The sequence below is a fragment of the Peromyscus eremicus genome, chromosome 13 (assembly GCF_949786415.1).
Source record: "Peromyscus eremicus chromosome 13, PerEre_H2_v1, whole genome shotgun sequence".
NCBI classification, from domain to species: domain Eukaryota; kingdom Metazoa; phylum Chordata; class Mammalia; order Rodentia; family Cricetidae; genus Peromyscus; species Peromyscus eremicus.
Genome location: NC_081429.1, coordinates 57,814,958 through 57,835,756, shown reverse-complemented (window position 1 = coordinate 57,835,756; position 20,799 = coordinate 57,814,958). Strand labels below are relative to the sequence as shown.

At 36.6% G+C, this 20,799-nt stretch overlaps 1 pseudogene; it reads right to left on the bottom strand.

Moving 5' to 3' along the window:
• LOC131923203 (heat shock protein HSP 90-beta-like) overlaps nucleotides 1-20,061 on the bottom strand; it is a 33,388-nt pseudogene extending 13,327 nt beyond the window's left edge.
• Nucleotides 20,062-20,799: the final 738 nt, after the last annotated feature.

Here is a 20,799-nt window from a genome sequence, read left to right as displayed (position 1 = left end):
ATTCCTTAAATAAATTAATGAAAACACATATGAGTGAATGAGGCTTCTGTATTATTGTTATTATTATTATTATTATTATTATTATTATTATTTCTTTTAGACAAGGTCTCATTATGTAACTATGGATGATCTGGAACCTACTATGTAGACCAAGCTAGCCAGAAACTTACAAATATTTGCTTGTTTTTGCCATTTGAGTATTTGCTTTATAAACATATATCACCACACCTGTTTTCTATATATCACAAATATGTATATATACATTGTATATATGTATGAATAATTAATGCATTTATATTTTTTACAAAAATTATACACAGTTACATATTAGATAGATGACTCCTCAGAACATGTTTTAATTTGAAACCTGTGCTTGTATGAGATGATCTCAATTAAGAAAACAAAAGAGCATAGACTATCAAAGTATGTTATGTGAAAGCTTTGGAAAAATACAAACAAAAAGGAGAACAAAAACAGATCTTCAGCATAGCATTTCCTTCATTTTCTGTATCCAAAAATTCATTTTTATGTCCTTATAAATAAAGATTTTCTTTATCTGTATTTTCCAACTTTCAAATATGTCTACAAATTGCTCCACATATATGTATGTAAATACATATATTTAATAAAACCGGGTCTGTTTACCTGGTAGTATTCAGTTTTTTTCATCATATTTTATAATAGATTTTATAGATGAAGTCTATACATTATCCTATACTTTTAGTTTTTTATTGCTGTCAAGCTCTTGGGATGCTATTAAGCCATGGACCAGCCTATAGAAACTCTAATCTTCTTCACGAATAAATCGTGAAGTATCTTCTAAGCAACATTTGTGAAGTGAGGAGACAGGTAAACAATGTCCAATCTCAAATGTCATTATAATACCTATTTGTCATTGCATTAGTGAAGATATTGTTTGAAAAGGCTGAGTCTGACAAGTGTTTTTCCTTGAGATTTCAGTGTAATAGTGAAAGGATAGATCAGTCAATGTATGAAATTTCTCCCATTTTTATTTTCTATGACTCTTTTACTAGTGCTTTTCAAAGGAATAGATATGCAGAATGGAGAGAGAGGAATAGATGTGCAGAATAGAGAAGAAGAAAGTGGTAATCAGAGGTGGGAGAAAAATACCGAGAGATACTAAAATTTTAAGGAATTGCTTAATATTATTCATGCATGCTGACAAATTCCAATTCCACAGGGGAGTGTGGTCCCAAATCCATTTTCTGGAGAGACCCTGTTTTAATTTTAATGTGAAATGGCCTCCATAGCTTCTTGTACTAAATACTTGGCCCCTGGTTATTAATATTTCAGGGAGTTTGTGATGTAATATAACTCTAAAGAATGAAGTAGGTTACTGGAGACATGACTCTGGAAATCACACTTGTCTCCAGTCCATTCCTCTCTCTGCTTCCTGTTAGCTGTGAGGTGCATAACCTCAACTACTTTTTCCTACTCCTACAATTCTCTGCCTCATCGCAGCTACAAAATCAACAGAGCCAAAGACAATATATTGAAATCTCTAAAACCAGAAATCACATTAAGTGATATTCCCAAGTCACTCTCAGTGATTTTGACCAAAGTTGTACAAAAAAAATCAAATATAGGGCTGATAAATTATAATAATCTACTCTGTAAAATATCACTAACTTGTTGAAAGCTCAGTCATTTATTTTGTCTCTTTCAGATGTTTTGTGATAGACTTTTTCTGTGTCAACTCCACACAAACACATGTCTAATCACCCACATAAGGAACCCATGGCAGTACAAGTACCGATACTGCCAAAGTCTAACTTGCTGAACCAATGAATTTTATTGGGACTAGTTATGGGATATGGATGGGGGGCTACTGAAAATAGAGGAAATGAATCAAAGACAGCTGCATCACCAATGCCTAGCACAACATGGGTGACAGCTAACAAAAGCTGAAAATCTGGAGCACAATACACAGCCTGAAGGCATCTCAACACTTGGAGAATGTCCTTTCCTGGTTGTTCATTTGGTCAGAGTCTCTCCAGGTAACTCACATGGTCTCTGCCTCTTTCAGGGTGTTTGGCTGATCTCTGCTTACAGAAAGTTGTGTTTGTCCGAGGATCTTCTTTGCAGCTTGGCTTCTCTGAGAGTGACTCCCAGTCTTTACTGTTTATATACTCTTCGAAAAGTCTACCTAGGGAATCCGGTCAGTTTCAGGGATTTCCTGTTGCTATTGAGTTGCTTAGTCCCTACCTTAATGGGTTTTTCTATAGGATGTAATGTTCCAGTTTCGGAGGAAACTTCTAGACAACACAAGTGTTTGTCTACATCTAAGGTTTAAATTGTTGTGGGTAAAATTATAGGTTCAAAAATAGGTAGTATTCTGATCCCTTTTGTTATTGTCATGTGTCTTATTACAAAACATTTTTGCCAACTCATTGCTATTAGTTTATAGAAAATCTGTTCATTTTTTTACTTTCCTGGACTGTACTTTAGAAAAATTTCTTGTTGAGTATGAAATTAACAACTCTTTAAAACTGTATACTAGAAATTATACATTTATAACACAGGTATATTTACACTGGTAGCATTTAAATATCTTTGAGGAAGATATTTGGGTACCATTGTTTTTCTAACACTGTAAATTAATTACATATAAATCTTAATTGGCTGCTGTGGTATAAAGCCAAAAGATTAATATATGAAATGATAACTTTGAACTTCTTAAAAACTCACAGCTAACTAGTGGGAACTCATGAAATTTAGATCAACAGTTGTGGATCCTGCATGGAACTGGACTAGGCCTTCTGCATAGCAAACAGTTGTGTAGCTTGATCTGCCTAAAAGGCTCCCTGGCAGTAGGATTAGAATCCATCACTGGTGCATGAGTTGGGGTTTTGGAGTCCACTACCTATGATGGAACACCTCACACAGCCCTGAGGCAGGAGGAGGGTCTTGGACCTGCCTCTTCTAAAAGTACCTACCCACAGGAGGTCTTACCTCCTTGTAGGAGGGAATGGGGGATGACTTGGCAGGGGGAGGCTGGAGGGGCAGGAGAAGGGAAGAGGGGGATCTTTGATTGGTATGTAAAATGAATAAAAAAAATTCTTAATTAAAAAAAACCCCACAGCTAAATGGTATATCTAGGGACCAAATTCTAACAAATTCTAAAAAAAAAAAAAAAAAAAAAAAAAAAAAATACTGGTTAAAGTTTGAAATAAATGTTAAAATTGTAATTAATAAAAGATATGTTAACTTTTATTATCATTATTTATAAGTAATTTTGAGCAATTCCAGTCTCAGACAATGTAATTTAATTTTTTAATCCTAAACTTTTGTAGCTCCTGTTAATTTTTATAATATATGTGCAGCTATGAGAATAATACATCATAAATTTTCATAAATATTTTATTAGACATGGACATTAATTCTATAACCCGTCATACTACTAAAAACACCACGTGTGTGTAGTCATATGTGTGTATTTGCTTTAAATGAAGACAAAGTGGTCAAGATCTTTTAGCTTTGTTCCTGTAGAAATTTTGTTTCCAGACTTCTGAGATTTCATATTTCTGATGTTATACAGTAACTGCAGCATTAAGCAATGAGAGAACAGTCCTTAACCCTTATATCTCTCTTATTTGTAATTCCAGAGGGAGGCAGTCCATGATGACAGAAAAAGGATGGCATCAAAAGCAGGAAGCTGTCACCTGAGGCCATGTTGATGCCCTTGGCCTGTACTGCCACCAGGGCCTGTGCAGTGGCCAAGGGCTGTGTTGATATCTGTGGTCTGTTCTGCCACTGGAGACCATGCGTGGGTTGATGATACAGGCTTGCATGGGATTCCATGTGGATGTCTATGGTCCATGCTCCCAGTGACCGGAAAGGGCAAGGAAGCTACTTTTGCCATGGTATTGATGACTGCAGACCCAAAGCTGAGAAAGAGTAAGAGAGAAGACTTCTGTGACAACCCTAACCTCTACCCGCCCTCCCCACAAATAAAAGGTACCAGCCTAGACAGAAAGCCACTGAAGAGACCTCTTAAAAAAATTGTGATAAAGATGCTAAAGTATAACTGTCCACAGTTGATGGCTTTGGGTGGAGGTTTTGGTAGGGAGGTACTCAGATTTCTTTAAGGGGCTGGCCTCTAAGGGTAATACAAATTGGCTTTTATTTATCTTTTGCCTTGTTTTTTCATTTTTCTTCTTCTGTTTGTTGGGGGGTGGTGGTGTCACAAGGGTGGATGAACAAACCTGGAAGGACTGGGAAGTGAGTGTGCTCAGGGTTCATGATTCCCAATAAAAAATTAATAAAAGTATTCTGGAAAAAAAGCTAAGTGTTTAGGAAGTGGCACTGAGCTTACTGCTTCAAGTCCCACACCCTATTCATCCTTTCCTCCAAGAATTTCCATGTGATTCTGCAGCCTCCCCCAAAAGTACCATCCATTAAAGGCAAAATACTCAAACTTGTAAGCCTGTGGGAGACTATACATTCAGTCTACACCCTGAGGCTGGTAGCAGAACTAATAAAATGAGAGAAAGAGAAAATGGAAGTTGGTCTTGAGACTATAAAGAAAATAATAATTTTGACTGAACACTTCAGTGGATATCTGCATGCTGTGAATGTGTTGCTCTGATAGGTTAATAAATAAAATGCTGATTAGCCAGTAAGCAGGCAGGAAATGTAGGCAGGACAAAGAGAGAGGAGAATTCTGGGAACAGGAGGGCTGAGTCAGGAGACTCTGCCAGCTGCAGCCATGAGAAGTAAGGTGTAAAGTACCAGTAAGCCACAAGCCATGTGGCAACTTATAGATTAATAGAAATGGGTTAAATTAAGATATAAGAACCAGATACCAAGAAGCCTGAGCCATTATGCCAAACAGTTTAAATAATATAAGCGTCTGTGTGTTTATTTGGGTCTGAGTAGCTGTGGGCCCAGGTGGGACTAGAGATAACTCCAGCTACAGAACACTTAGAGTCAATGGAAATAATCAATAAAGACTTTGAAACTAAAATTTGGCAATTATTTGCCAAAATTGTTCCTATCCTTCTACCCAGGGACCCAGATGAAATTTCTTTTAAATATTTCAGTTCTTAATTTGATATGATGTCTCTGGGTATGTTTGTATTTCAGCTCTGGTCCTTATCAAGTTTGCCAAAACTGACAACCAGGAGACTCCCAGGGTCCTCTCCTCTCTCTTACAACAGACAGAACATTATATGTAAGATGAAAGAAATAATTCCATGAAAATGTGACTTGTTAAAAAACCAATGAGTTTATTTAACTTACTTACAGAAACATAATTAACTAAAAGACAGTTTGCATCACTGAAAGTCCCACATTGGCATGAATGATGGCTCCCGAAAGCTATATCCTGGGGAAGGACTATTCTACTTTCAGACAGCTTCCATGAAAAAGTCCATTCTCTCCAATAATTCTTACTGTTTTTATAACCCAGGTGACCTCAATGTGTGTTTTAGTAAGTCTGAGCTTCCTCGAGGCATCTGAGTTCTGTTGCTTACCTCAGTATGGTGAGCCTTTCCCCTTCCTCCATGAGGGAATGTGCTAATTAAGAAGAAACAGCAATACATTCTTCTCCAAGATCCATGGCCTCACTAGCCCCTTGTAGTTGATTAGGTTGTCAAACCAGATATGTTTTTTCTTGCTGAACAATTTTATCTCTGAAAAAAAAAATGCTAGAGAAACTATACCCTTGAAGTCTTATCAGTTTGGCTCCCTGACCAAGACCTGAATGACATCAATAGACATGCTAATTTGAAAGGGGGAATCTCTTGGGGACTAAACACTACACAAAGAACTACAGGCAACAAGGGAATATTGAGAGCTGTAGAAATAGTCTTCCCCGGGGAAGAGCACACCAATTGGTTATCCAATACTAAATGTTTCCAGCCCTAAATATATACATGCAAGTAATACTACAAACTAAGCAGGTTAGATTTATATATTTAGTATATATATATATATATATATATATATATATATATATATATATATATATATATATATATATATACATCTTTTGTTATATGGCAAAATTAAAGAATTAGAGACCATGAATTTGAGAGAAAATACAAAAAATATAATAGCTAAACAACAGATATAAATATTCCGCAAGCCCTTGCCAGATTTTCAAAAAAAACAAAACAACAACAACAAAAAAAACCATAAACCTTTCTTAGGAAGCTAGGAGCTTTGTCTTTGAAACTGGGATCATCAGAAAATTTATTTCTTCTGTATTTGGCAGAATGTAGAAACCCAACATCAATGATTAATAGCAAGCAAATATTTCTGATCATACTGACATTATCCTGGAACATCTATGATTGCTTTCTATTAGTCCAGACTGCTGTTAAAAGTCCTCTAACCTTTTTGTGATCTTGTACTAATCTGTGTTTTGCAACAAATTCTTGTCCATTTAAGTTTTCTCATTTGAAGATCCCTGGAACCAGCAGGTCTTTTGGTCTCTTCTGTTCTTGGAGCTATTATCTCTCAGTAATAGCAAAGATTGGAGCTATTGTCTTTTCTCTCTAATACCAAAGCTTCCTATATGCAGAGACCCCTTTGTAGTAAGATAGGAGTTGTAATAGAGAAAACAGATATTTTAGTAGGATTTGGATATCTCTCAAAGTGCCTCATCATACAAATGGTTTATAGAAAAACAAAGGATCTTCACACACACACACACACACACACACACACACACACACACACACACTCTGTCTCTGTCTCTGTCTCTCTCTGTCTCTCTCTCTCTCTCTCTCTCTCTCTCTCTCTCTCTCTCTCAAGAAAGAATACAGTTGATTTGGGGAGACAGGAGTCATTGCTAACAGACTTGTTCATGTACCAGCAGGAAGGAGGGAGAAAGGGAGAGGTGTGGGGTAGAAAAAAAGAATTACTGAGGTTGTTGGGTCAAGATCTGAGTCTTGATAACCTAACCATTGATACCATACAAAATAAGCTAAGGGAAGACAGAAGTAATAGTAATAAGTAGAAAAAGGAGATTTTTTTTTCTTTTAATTTGAACATTTTTTGAAGCTGAACAAGTAAAGCAGTCAAATGTACCTCACCACACAAACCAAATCTGTTTCAGGATCTTGACATGAGGTTCATTTATGAACAGAAGATCATTGGTATTCATACTGAATCCTGGAAAAGGTGTCACCTCGCCCAGTAGTGGCCCATCATTGTCTCTGTTTGGTAAGATAGTCTAACAATATGGCAGACTTGTGTGAAATTTCTTCGTGGGAACAAAGTTCCTTCTCTGCCTAAGAGCAGGGTTCATTCAGCCTTTTCCTTCGCTCAGAAGGAGTATCCTGAAAAAATTCCCAAGAAATTGGAAGAGAGACACACATCTCTCCTTACCACACCTTCACTGTTGCAGGGATAGCAATAGAAAGACTTTCTCAGGGAAGAAGTAGATATCTTGGTAGAGAATTGCTGAACATTGACCTCCTTGATGTTCACGAAGGATAGGTACTTTATATTATTCTGTAGGAAAATGTTAGAGATATGTACTGCATTTTTTCACTTTTCACAGTGTAACAAATGTTTTTAGTATATTTTATCAGTAATGGATAAATTATAAATCATCTGGCCCAAACTCCATATTCAGTGGCATTCTTAGCCTCAAGCTTATTTATTGAGCATATTTGAGTGATTTCATAATTCATGCCATTAATAGATGTCATTCTACTTCCTAACACGCATTTTCTCTTCATACAACTCATCCTACTTAACTCTTAAGCTTCAACATGTATAACAATAGTGGCCTAGCTAAAAAACTCCATACTCTGAGATTCAGATAATGCATAGTGTGTAGGGGGGTGGGGGAGTAAATATTATCCTTTACAATGTCAGTCATAATATTTTAGTAACTTTTTCCCATTATTCAAATATACTCAAGGACTGTTTAATCTTCCCTCTTTGCAACTCTCCCTCTGGCACCTATGTCTGGGGCATTTAAAGAAAAGCTTATTTTTTTCCTACTAAAGTCCTCTGTAAACAGAGCCCTTCTCAATCTTGGTATTTAATTTAGCACAATAGTTCTCAGTGAAGTCTGAGATGAAGACAAACTGAGAAGTATGGAATAAGGAGTAGTGTCCATGATTAATAATTGTTATCTATCTTAAATGAAAGCATAAAACTAAATTCTCAGCGAAATTCGTTCTCATTACAAACAAGGTGCTTATCGCAAACTTTTAGCATCCACTTGGTCACTGACATCTGATTTTGTTCCAGAAAGGATTCACATGTGCTTCAACTTGCCACATTAAATGGCCACTCAAGTTAATGTTCTCTGATTGTGCTTCAATAACTCTTTTATTTTTATGTTTTATATCTGTAAGCAAATGTAAGTATAGAATTTTTATGATTTATCACTAACAGAATCTAAAGCAACATCATTTGGTTCTCACATTCAAATTGAGAGATCTAATTATCCAAAGATTTAAAATAAAATTATATTGAAACATCAGTGATTAAATATTTTCCCTAAGTTGGTGATACAATATCCCATTGTACCAGTAATTTAAAAACATAACAGTAGAATGATAGTCTAAACTTTCTCTACCAATTTAATATCGTCTTTTTTTTCTCCCAGGTTTATGATTCATACAGCAAATATATGAATGATATGACCTATTGCAACAGTGTGTACCTCATAGTAAGTCTTATTTTTCACCTAAAACACTTGGATTAAGTTTATGTTTGCCATCTTTAATGTCATCTTTACAGCTTTCAAAGGCCAGCAAGAGACTTCGATTAGGGAAGAGAGAGCATCTCACCTTCACAGCACGAGAAATGCTTTTAGATAATCCTTTGAACAAACTAATGTGGAAAAACCTGATGGCGTGAGGGAAGAGACCCATGTTGGAAAGGGAGCAAAGGTTGTTTACTAAGGGAAGAAATGCCAGTATCAGGTGCGACACTCATCTAACAGTGGGAATACTTGTTACATTAACAAGATTTACTGACAGACTCCATCTGTGTCTTCTCACCAAACAAGGTCACTCAGTCAGATACTATGGCGCCTAATGAGGAAAATGCCAAGTCTCTGGAGTGATAATGGAGGTTCACTCTGACTTACGCCTCAGGCACTGGCAATATTTTTAGGTCTAGAAAATAAAATAAGGTACAGAAAAAGGTCATAATTTTTATAGAGCCAATCCACCTTGAAAAATAGCTGTGCATGTAAGTGAGTATCTTTAATATTTTTCCCCTTTCCCGAGAGTCAAGGTTACTTTTCTATCCTTCTTCAAAGTGGTCCTTCAGGGTTTTAATACCTTCAACATTAAACTTATATATATTATTAAATTAAAGGGTCTGTGCCACAGCTTTTATTGTTTTATATCTAGGAAGAAAATATCTGCAAAATACTAAGGTAGCCATTTGTTTTTACACAAATTTGTTTTTACACAAACATGTTGTTAGGTGTTTCATTGCATTAAAAAGATCTCACGGAAATCTTCTGTGGCACTGTTCTGTGGCATTGGATAACTCAATGATACTTGAATTTATGCCTTAGTGACTTTTAATAAATAGCTTTTGACTGGAGCAAATAGCTTAGCATTTTAACCCTCAGTGTCTTTAATGGAAAAATATAATAGATTTAGAATAAAAAATAGTGGATATCACTTCTAATAAAAATACCCTGCAGGCCCATTTTCTATTCTGTGACCTTAGATGCCCTCAAGAGAATTTATCAGTGTACCTCTCAAAGACCAATTGCAATAGTTCCAGCCTGATTCATGACAGCTACATGTTATTGAAACACAATCAAATATTTGATATATTTTTCTCCATCTCTGAAATTTGCCCAAATGGGACCCCCTAGTTTATGATCTCTTTTATGTTTTCCAAATTCTGAAACATTTATCTTTAGCTTCCTCTATTATTTTCAAAGCATGTTAATTTTTTTCCTTATTCACAAAATACTTCAGATTCTTATATATTTCTCAAATATGATTCCTTTAGTTAAAATACAATTAAAGTTGGCTATGGTGGTGCATATCTCTGATCTCACCACTCAAATAGTACAGGCAAGTAGATCAGATCAGGGTTTCAAGTTTATCCTTGGCTATCTAGCACATTTGAGGCAATTGGGCTGCATGAGATGTTGCCTCAGGAAAAAAATCAAATCACTGAAACATTTAGACCATGAAGCCCTTCACTAATGTGATGTTAGATATGGTTCTAAGAACTCTGAATATGCTCATTCTTAATCTCAAAGTCATCCTGAGAATGTATCACTAACAGTAGTCCCATTGTACATATAACATAATTGGGACACAAAACATTTAAGAATTTAATAGGTTGATGAGATGTCTCAATGAGCAAATGTGCTTATTGCTTCACTCCAATCCCTGGAACACACGGTAAAGGAAAGGACTACCATTCCCAAGCTGTCCTCTGATCTCCATAGCCACACACAAAATAAGCAAATAAACACAAAGGTTAAATAACTTTTCAACAAGAAGTTACAATCCAAAGATGGATATCAAACTGTTGGGGCCTGCCCCACCGGGAACTTAGGTCACCTGTAAAGAGGTGGCCTGGAACTGAGGAAAGGCAAGTGCACACCTGCTGGCCCATTTCCCAGCCTCCCTCTTACCCAAAGACAATCAGACGCAGCGGGGAGTCAAGTCAAACAAGAACTCGTTTATTGATGGGCAGTAAGCCTCTTTTATACCAAAAAAACCTCAGAACCCTAGGAGGGGGTGAAGGAACCAACCAATCATTTTAAAGGTCACCTTATTTACAAGTTGTTTATGTCCTGACACCATCTCCTGTTTTTTAGTAACTTATCTTAGCATAAATAACTTGAGCTAACTTTCTTCCTCACCATTTGTCTCTAATCTCCATACAAACAACCCAAGCTAACTTTTTATTAGCCATCCTTTGTACTATTCTCTGCACAAACAGCTTAAACTAACTTCCTCTGGTACCATTTGTATCCACTCTCTGCACAAACAGCTTAAAGCTTAAGATCTATTTATCTGAATTTCTCTCGGGGTACCCTCTTTGCAGCCCATGTATGCACCACATCAAACCATGTAATTTTATTCCAATGAGTTTTGTTACTTAGAAAGCTAACACATAAAACATCTGGAGTATTGAATTTTTGTCCTCGGTAAATTGAATGTGCTTCAGAGACTATATATTATTTTAATCTATAGTATTATTCATGACTAAATATTTCTAAAAGAAAGAAACATAGTAATTACAACAAGTGAAAGAGAAACTGAGTAAAACTGTAAGGAGTGTATCAGAACATGGTCTAGGCATGGAGTCATTGGAGGAGGATTCTGCATGCTTGTGAGAACACACCAAGAAAACAAGAGTCTTCTGACAGTTTCTTCAATATATGGAATTGTTCTTGGAATGTGTTTTTATGCTCCTCCCAGGTGCAACTGACAAGAGTGAGTTTACATCATATTGCTCATTACTGCTTGCTACTATTAGTCAATCAAACATTTAAACTATCCTTTAATACACCTTTATGGAAAAACAGGGCCTTTTGCCACATGTGGCTTGTCCTTGCAATTGTATACAGCTTGAACTTATGTGAACTTTACTCATATGACCTTTATTAACCCTCAGAGTATAAATTGTCTGATGCTCTACATAAAGCTGTCTATTTCATAAGACTTTAGTCTGACTCATTATCAGATCTATTCTCCCAGAACCCACTGCCTCTAGAATATTGACAAGAGTAGAAGCAGAGAACTGTAGTTGGAATTTTCTCCAGTTCCGCTCAGACCCACAGCCACTCAAACCCAAATAAACACACAGACGCTTATATTATTTAAACTGTTTGGCCCAATGGCTCAGGCTTCTTGCTATCTAGTTCTTACATTTTAAATTAACCCATTTTTATTAATCTATAAGTTGCCACGTGGCTTGTGGCTTACTAGTACCTCACATCTTACTTCTCATGGTGGCGGTTGGCAGGGTCTCCTGACTCAGCCTTCCACCTCCCAGAATTCTCCTCTCTCCTTATCCCACCTATCTATGCTTCCTGCCTGGCTACTGGCCAATCAGTGTTCTATTTATCAATCAGTCAGAGCAACACATTCACAGCATTCCCAGCAGAGAATACTACAATTATTTGTAGTAGCCAAAACTGGAGAGTGTAAGTAATTAAGTTGGAATGAGAAGAGGTTAGATCTGTTTTCCATGACTTACAGTGTTGTACTGACAGCTGTTAGTAGATTGTACAAAATAAGAATTAAAAAATATTAAGAGAATATTGATAGGAGCCATGTATAATTACTTCAGTGAACAAAGTTTTATCTTATTTTTAATGGTGATGGGAAAGTCTTGGAGAGCAAAGAACAACAATCTTGGTTCTTGCTATGCAATCCAGTAGTGAAATAGCTCTGGAACAAGTCTAGAGTGCAGAGGGAGGCCACTTATATAGCTGTGATAGTTTCCATTCATTTATAAAAGAACTGAGGTCACCAGAAGTCTGAGCAGAGTTGAGGAAGACAACCTAGAGGGTGCAGTTTGTTGCATTCCAGTATTTAGTGGAAACATGGTATAAACAAGATCCTATCTGAAGGCTGATTCTACCCACACTGCAGATAATGGGTAATTTAAGAATGCTCTTTCTGGAAGGGATTTTTAATAAAAGAAACTTGTCTTCAACATACTAACTCCCAGCTTTTAAACACATAGATACTTGGCCATCTGAAATAAGAGCTTGGTGTTTTCTTTGTGTTTAGGTCAGGTACATGCTTTCTTTTCTTGATTGAACAATGTGAAGACACACCCTTTGGTCAGCACTAATGAGGAATTATGTGTGACATAGCACCAAATCTGCAGGAGATACTTTTGGCGTGTCTGTGCTTATTGAGGTAGGAAGTATCCACATACTGAGATACAAACTCTAAGGACAGTCCTCAGTCCTTTAGCATACCATTTCCTTTTTACTTTATTTATTTTGTATAAAAATTTAGTTTGCATATTAAGTAGTAAGTTTCCTGATGGCACTGTCTAATATTTTTAACTTATTTATTCATTTTATATGTATGTGTGTTTTCTGTGCCTGTATTTCTATGTGTTCTTTCAGGGTTGGTGCCCAAGACGGCCAGAAAAAAGTGTCAGATTGCATGGAACTGGAGTCACAGATAGTTGTGAACCATCATGTAGGTTCTGGGAACTGAACCCAGGTCTTCTGGAACAGCAGTTAGTACTCTTAACCACTAAGCCATTTCCAGCCCCTTGATGGCATATTCATACATAATGTTGGTTTATTCTCCTCTATCCAAGTCTCCCTCATCTCTTTTCCCAGCTTTCTTCATGTGCTCTTGTGAGCACCAGTATTCCCCTTTCCACTTTCCTATCACGTGTGCTCTGTTACCAATCCCCAACAAAAACATATCTTCCCTTCTAGGACTGTTTCTGTTTCCATATTTCATGTGCTATGCAACCCACTACTTAAAGCCTTTCTTCCCATTCTCATGAGTCTCTTTCTACTTCCATGACCACTATCTATTCATGATTAATACCACATCTTTATACATGTATAAATATTGAAAGCTCAGGTAGATCTGTTAGAGAAAACATGCAACATTTATCTTTTTGGACCTGTATTATCATAATATAATTTTTTCAGTTTAATCCATTCTTCTTAATTGATAGTTGATTCTGGAATAAAAGAATAAACAAGTTGTTATGCACATTCTTGGTCACTTTAATTTAACTGAGGAGATCCACTGTAAATACAGGTAGTAACATCTGGTGGTAGTCCAGATAAAAGGAATTCTAACAAAGAGAAGTTTTGACTTATTTCCCTGCATGTCTTCACAATGTGCTGGCAACTTAATGTGCCCCGATGACATCTTGATATTGCTGTCATCACTTCTGCCACAATTCATTTCTAATATTAGAACTCAGCATCTTCAACATTCCAGTTTGGATTGAAGACCAGTAACACTCTATGAATCTTCCAGTCCTTACACCACACTGGGACTGATGAGGTATTTAGCTCCGTGTTTGACAATTTCTGTGTTTTAAGGATCAAAACCAATAGAATAAATGTATATTTAAAAGGGTTCATTAGACTGACTTACAAGGCAGGGTCCAAGCAACCAATGATGCACTACTTGGACCATGTTCCTTTAAAGAACAGTGACTAATATACCCATGAATTTCATAATTTTATATTTTGTACTGAATATAATTCTATCGTGTATAGTTATCACATTTTCATTATTCAGTCATATATTAATGACTATCTAGACTGTTACTATTTTCTTGTTACTGTGAACAGGGCAGTGGCAAACAATGATGTGAAAATATCTCTGTAGGAAGACACTTTTGCTTTGTGTCTAGTAGAGCTATAGCCACTTTGAAAGATTGTCCTGCTTTAGGTTTTTAAAAAATCTCTGCACTGATTTCCACGGGGTTGGTACAATCCTTTCTTATCAATACATTGACCACAATCATTCTTCACAGCCACCTTTGTCATAATTATAATTTAAGAGTCTCAATCTATCAAAATATCAAAAATCAAAGAGGTAGGTTTGATAAGCCATTTAACTCACCTGTCCTTACCCCAAGTGTTTTATTATACATATGTTTTTATTCTAGAGATATATACACACACACACACACACACACACACACACACACACACAACCAACAGCAAGTTAAAGTTCGGCACATAAATATAGAAACAGGGATAAATATTTTAGCTTTGTATTCCTTTCATACCCTAGATTTTCAGAGCAAATCCGTAATAAAATCTACTGCTTACAGAAGCAAACCTATGAAAACTTTCAGGCAAATACATACATTTTCACTGGTAACTCAGAAATAGTAAGTATTTTATCTAACTACTATTTCTGATCATACTCTATAGGGTTGTAGGTGAAGGCATACTCAATAAAGAGTTCAAAATATTTTATACTTAGTTTTATTAAAGGGTTGATGGGTAATAACGGAAGAGAAAGAATTAAATTATGGTGAAGATTGGGTGGGCAAGGTAGAGGAGACAATACGGGGAAGGATACCTAATACTAAAGGATTTTCAGAAATACACATGAAAATCTACTTCTGTAGAAGCTTTCTAAAATGCACACATATATAGAAAGTCTTTTAATTAAGTTACCCTGTGAGAAGTCGGAAGGTAACTTTCCCACTTAAGGTCTTACACTACGTTACCAAATACAAATTCCAGTACCAAGGATGGGCTACTTCTTTTTAAGTTGTGGGCCTTTGTCCTGTTGACCCCCCAAAATTGTAAGCTACTGACAGTATTATTGGCAACCCTCTAGAATTTGAACATAACACCTAATTGATGAAGATACAACACACCTGAGTGGGGCCCAAGAGAGAGGCAGACAAAAGTCTCATGCAATAGACAACTTCATTCAGAGCATCAGACAATTTACACTCTGATGGTTAAGAAGAGCCACATGAATAAAGTGTACAATTACAAGAGCAAGTCACATGTGGCTGACAAGGTGTGTGTGGTAGACAAACCAGGTGTGGCAAAAGCATGTTTTTCCATAGAGGTGTATTCAATCACAACAGCAACAACAGTGCATAGTGTGAAGTAAACTCACTCCTGTCCACTGCATCTGAGGGGAGCACTAACTACATTCCAAAAATAATTACATGTTTTGAAGGCACTGAAGTCACAAGTCTCTTGTCTTGTTCTCTCACAAGAACTCATAATTCTCCTCCCATGATTTATCCTTGGATGACATTTGACAGTGGATAACTTCAAGGAAAAGGAAACAGATTTTTTTTTCCAGACACAACTGAGAAGTAACACATATATAGTCAGCAATAGCATCAACATGAACAAGACTTGCACAGGCTTAAGGCAGACGGAATTCCAGCACAGTCTGAGAAATGTGGGTTTGGAATCCAGTCACTGGATGAGAAGTTCTTGACATTTTAGAGTGGGTGGGAGAATAAAAATCAGTTTGCTTTAATGATGTGCGCCCTGGTGGTTCAAACACATTCCAGGGCAATGCCAGTTCCCAAGAGTAGTCAAGAAACAAAATGGACTCAATGGGGGAAAAATGAGAAGAAGAAAATTTTAAATTGGTGGGTTGAAAGATGAAGGTGAAAAAAGTAGCTGTGGCAGGAGTTGTTGGAAGGAGTAAGTACAATCATTGTATGAAACTCTCAAAGACTTCTGAAAATAAAATGGCTCTGGTGGCTGGAGCTGGTTACGACATGGAAAGATCACTACCGTGAACAGAACCCAGTGGTACCTTTGAGAGCTTTATTAGGAGGGAAAGGGAGAGAGAGAGAGAGGCCTGGCAGAGAGGAAACACAGAAAGAGAGGAGCAGAAGGAGAGAGACTGGGGAAACATGGCGCTGCCTTATAGAGGCCAGGGTGCTCCTGCACACACAGGCTCACATGTAGAGATCATGCCGTCATGTCCACGAGAGTCCGCGCGACTATGTGACCACTTAAGCATGGGGCATGCGTCACACAGGAGGTATGACCAGGAAATGACCAGGCAGAGATAACTAAGTGTCCCGATAGGCATGCACAACCGTGGGGTGTGGTTGGAATTCCTATCAACTTGTAGAAATATTATTTTATCAAAGTATTTTATCAACCAATGGAATTAGAAAATACTTTAACTTTCCTTACTTATGATACATATTTATTTTTAGTAACTACTGGAGTGATATTTTATTTGTGCTTTAATAAATAAACCTTGCCTGGAAATCAGAGGAAAAAGCAAGCCATTATAAGTAAACACAAAAGTCATGCAATGTTAGCACACACCTTTAATCCTATCACTTGGGAGGCAGTGATCTATCTGGATCTCTGAATTCAAGGCCACACTGGAAACAGAGCCAGGTGTGGTAGCACCTGCCTTAAATTCCAACACTAGTTAACCATGGAGGTCTGGAGGACTGTACAGACAGACAGGAAGTGACAGAGCTGGGCAGGAAGAGAAAGTGATGTAGCTGGACAGAAAGAGCAAATCAGATGGCAGAAGAGCAAGGTATATAGGCGTGGGTAGACAGGAAGTAGCTCACATTTGCAAGCTGCAGAGTTAGTGAGGGAAGGTTAGCTGTGGCTGTTCTTGTTCCTCTGATCTCTCTCAGGCTTTAACCCCTATTTCTGGCTCTATGTTTTTTATTTAATAAGACGATTGAGAAATTCGTCTACAAAGTACCACTTTAAACTCTTACAATACTTATTTATACTATTTTTACAAATCACTTACATTTATTTAGAAGTGGTGCCTTCATTTGTTTTTTCGTGTGTGCTTTGAGAAAGGATATTTTATGCACTTTGCATTTTAGAATCAGTAAACTCATGGCACCCAAATTAATCATTACAGTTAAGTTCAAATTGTTAAAATCACATTTATTATCACATTCAATACCTCATTTTGACCTGGTTGCCAATTGCTTTCCTTATTCAGGGAAAATTAAACTGTGTAAGCTTTGTTTTGAAAATTATTGTATTTGTTGCTACTTTAATTGGTTTACAAAAAGATATCAATAAAAATGTTAGCAAAACGGACATCATTGGCCTTTTAAAAATAAGCTTTTTTTTTTTTCAGAAAGGCTTAACTTAAACATACATTGGTAAACTAGAAGCGGAGTCCATTTCTCAGAGACGCTGGAAGTATAAACAATGGGCCTCTGTCAAGTACTGTCAGTGCTGACTATTTCCGGTGAGTTTTTACATACAGGATGTGTGACCAAACAAATATACTGGTTGTTCATGTTAGCACTTTAGTGTCGGCAACTTAAATAGTTTACCATCTTTACACAGTGTTTAGCTCATCTATATAAAAGGAAGGAGGAGGAGGAGGAGGAGGAGGAGGAGGAGGAGGAAGAGGTAGAAGAAGTAAAGGAGAAGGAAGATAACAATGACTGAAACATAAAAATGAAGCCTTAACATAAGACAATTAGTATTACTAGTCATTTGAAATACTTGGTACTATTTATCCTTGGATGCTTAAAATGGATCCATGAGCAATCTGAGCTTATAGACGAGCTTAGCTGGTTTCCCCTGAGATGGCTCCCAGGCTGCATGGTGGTGGTTAGCAAGAGCACCATGGCTCCCAGAGATCTCACTGTTAGTCAGGTGCCACATGGCAGGTGATTTGTCAGGACTGTTGACAGAATACAACCGTGTTCTTCTGTTTCCCGTAGTATGTAGATCCAGGGGTGTGGATCTAACTGGAAGCTGCCAAGATGCCATCTGGTGGTCTGCAGTAGTGTTCTGAAGTGACGCAGCAGCACTTACTTTTGTGTCAAAAGATAATTCTCCTAAAGAGAAAGCAATTAAGACCACATTAAACTGTTATGTGAAAGTGTCCTTGGAATTTAAATTTATCATGTAGAGTAATATTATATATTAAAGCAACAAAATGCTTATCTATAATTATTTTATTGTCACCTATCTCTTCAATGTCTGTTGTATAAAACATATCTGAGGATGAGTGATTAGTTTGGGTTGATTCAAGCTAATTGTCACACTGTAGACATTAAATTAAAACCGCACACACATACATTCACACTCTCAAACTACAGTAAAATATTTGTTAGGAAAAGAACAAAAGAAATAGAAAATAATGACATCTGATACATTGAATATGGTTTATAGATTTTTAATTTGTTAACATAAACAATTTAAAACAAATTAATAGAAATTGTGTTTTAATTCTTGTCACCTTGATATTGTCCTGGCTAGTTTTTTATAAACTTGACATAAGCTAAAGCCATCTGAGTGGAGGGAATCTCAATTGAGAAAATACCTCCATAAGACCTGTCTGTATGCAAGCCTGGAGGGCATTTTCTTAATTAGTGATTGATACTGGAGAGCACAGCCCACTGTGGGTACAATCCCTCAGGGCTGGTGGTCCTGGGTTCTTTAAATGAAGAATGAGCAAGCTATGAGGACCAAGCCAATTAGCAGAATTCCTATACAGCCTGTAGATCAGCTTATGCCTCCAGGTTTATGCCTGGTTGTTCCTGCCCTGACTTTTCTTAGTGATGGATGAAATCCTAAAGCAAATATGATATACAACAAGATAAGCATATTTGACACACATGGTGAGGAGGCAGATTGTATTACATGTCCTAACAAGATTAATAGTCCTAAAGCCAAGCAATTTTGGAAATCAAGTCTAAAAATCTTTTAGCACCCAAGAAAAGTGCTAATTACACTTATTGTGTCAGGAATTGGTATGATTTCTTCTCCTGACATTCACTGCCAAAGATACTAATAAGGCAAATAGTGCTTGGTAACTCTCACACATTGTAAAGTGATTTTGAAGGTGAAACTGTTTTCAACTGTGAACTAACATTCGTGATGAGGGCAGTCCAATATCATAAAAGCATAAATATGCACGTGTGAAAAAAATCTAATAGATTACAAAGAATAATCTCATCTCAGACAGTATATTTGTTCTTATAAGCTCCAAGACATTGCCTTTTTAGGGAAGAGGATGCAAAGCTTGTACTATACCACTGAGCTAAATCTCCATCAGAGATACTATTATGAAATATTCCTGGAACTATCATTCAAAACGTTGTCTTAGACCAACTGTAGCTTCCTTGAGCCAGCAGAGTGTGTGTGATGGGACTCAGAACCTAGTGAGTCTTCTTCATTTCTTTAATTCTTCCTCAAATTTAACATTAATAATCTTTTAATATCGGCTTCCATCATGAGCCTTAGTTCATGATTTGGCCACATCAAGTTTGTCAGATTTTTGCTCTGCAAGTCAGAGGTAAGGAAGCAAAGCTTATTACAAATCTCATCCACATATAACTGCTCTCTCATTTGTTCAGCATGTCATGCTTAATATTCCAAACACTCAGTATTGTACCTTGTAATTACATCACTGAGTATAACAAAGGTCTAGGCATGAGCTAAATGTCACAGTACACGGCTATGAGGGCAGCCCAGTGTGACTGCAGCTGTGCTGAATTTGTGCTATAGGAAATTTCATCTTTCTAAAGTTCGACTGTGCCCATTATTTCCAACAGTCATGGATTTCGTGTTATTTTCACCCAGAACTATTTATTATTGTCCTAATCACCTTGGTACTGATCTGGATCATCTGTATTCATGACCCCAGTACTCTCTGGAGTTTCCCCATGGCCATTACAATTATTTATACAGCAGTTATGGTATCCGAGCCATTTTCAAAGACAGCCTATAATTCAATAAACACAAATACTGAGAATCATTAAACAAATATTATCACAAATATTTTCACTGACAATATGAGTGATTTTAGGGGCTTTTTCTGATTATGACTGAGTGTGTATTTTAAACACAAAGTATTACAGGTACTAGAAAGTAGAAAAATAGAACTACTATGAATATGTTAGTTCATTTAATGTAAGTACTCTATCCTTACAGGTCTTCAGTGGTAAGGTAACATACCTAATTGTAGCATAAATAACACCAGCTATAATTTAATGAAGACTTGTCTGTCTGTTTTTCATACATTTACTTCTATAACTTCTAATTAATATTCTACATTGGTATTATTGTTTTTGCTTTTCATATGACTAATAAACACATTTTTGAAATATACTATCATAGGCCACAGAATTATTAAATACAGAAATCACAATTCAAAACAACATCTCATTGAATACCAAGCCTAATACCTTGGCCAATATATTATATTAAATAATAATATAATGAATTTTATAAACTTTTAAAAATTACATGGAAGATTGCATAAAATTTGAATAAGAGACAATGCAGAATATGGCTATATGTGAGTGGCCATGAAAAGTTACCAGTTTCTTCTGTTAAAACTGCAGCTTAAACCACAAGTTGTTGATTTGCGAGGG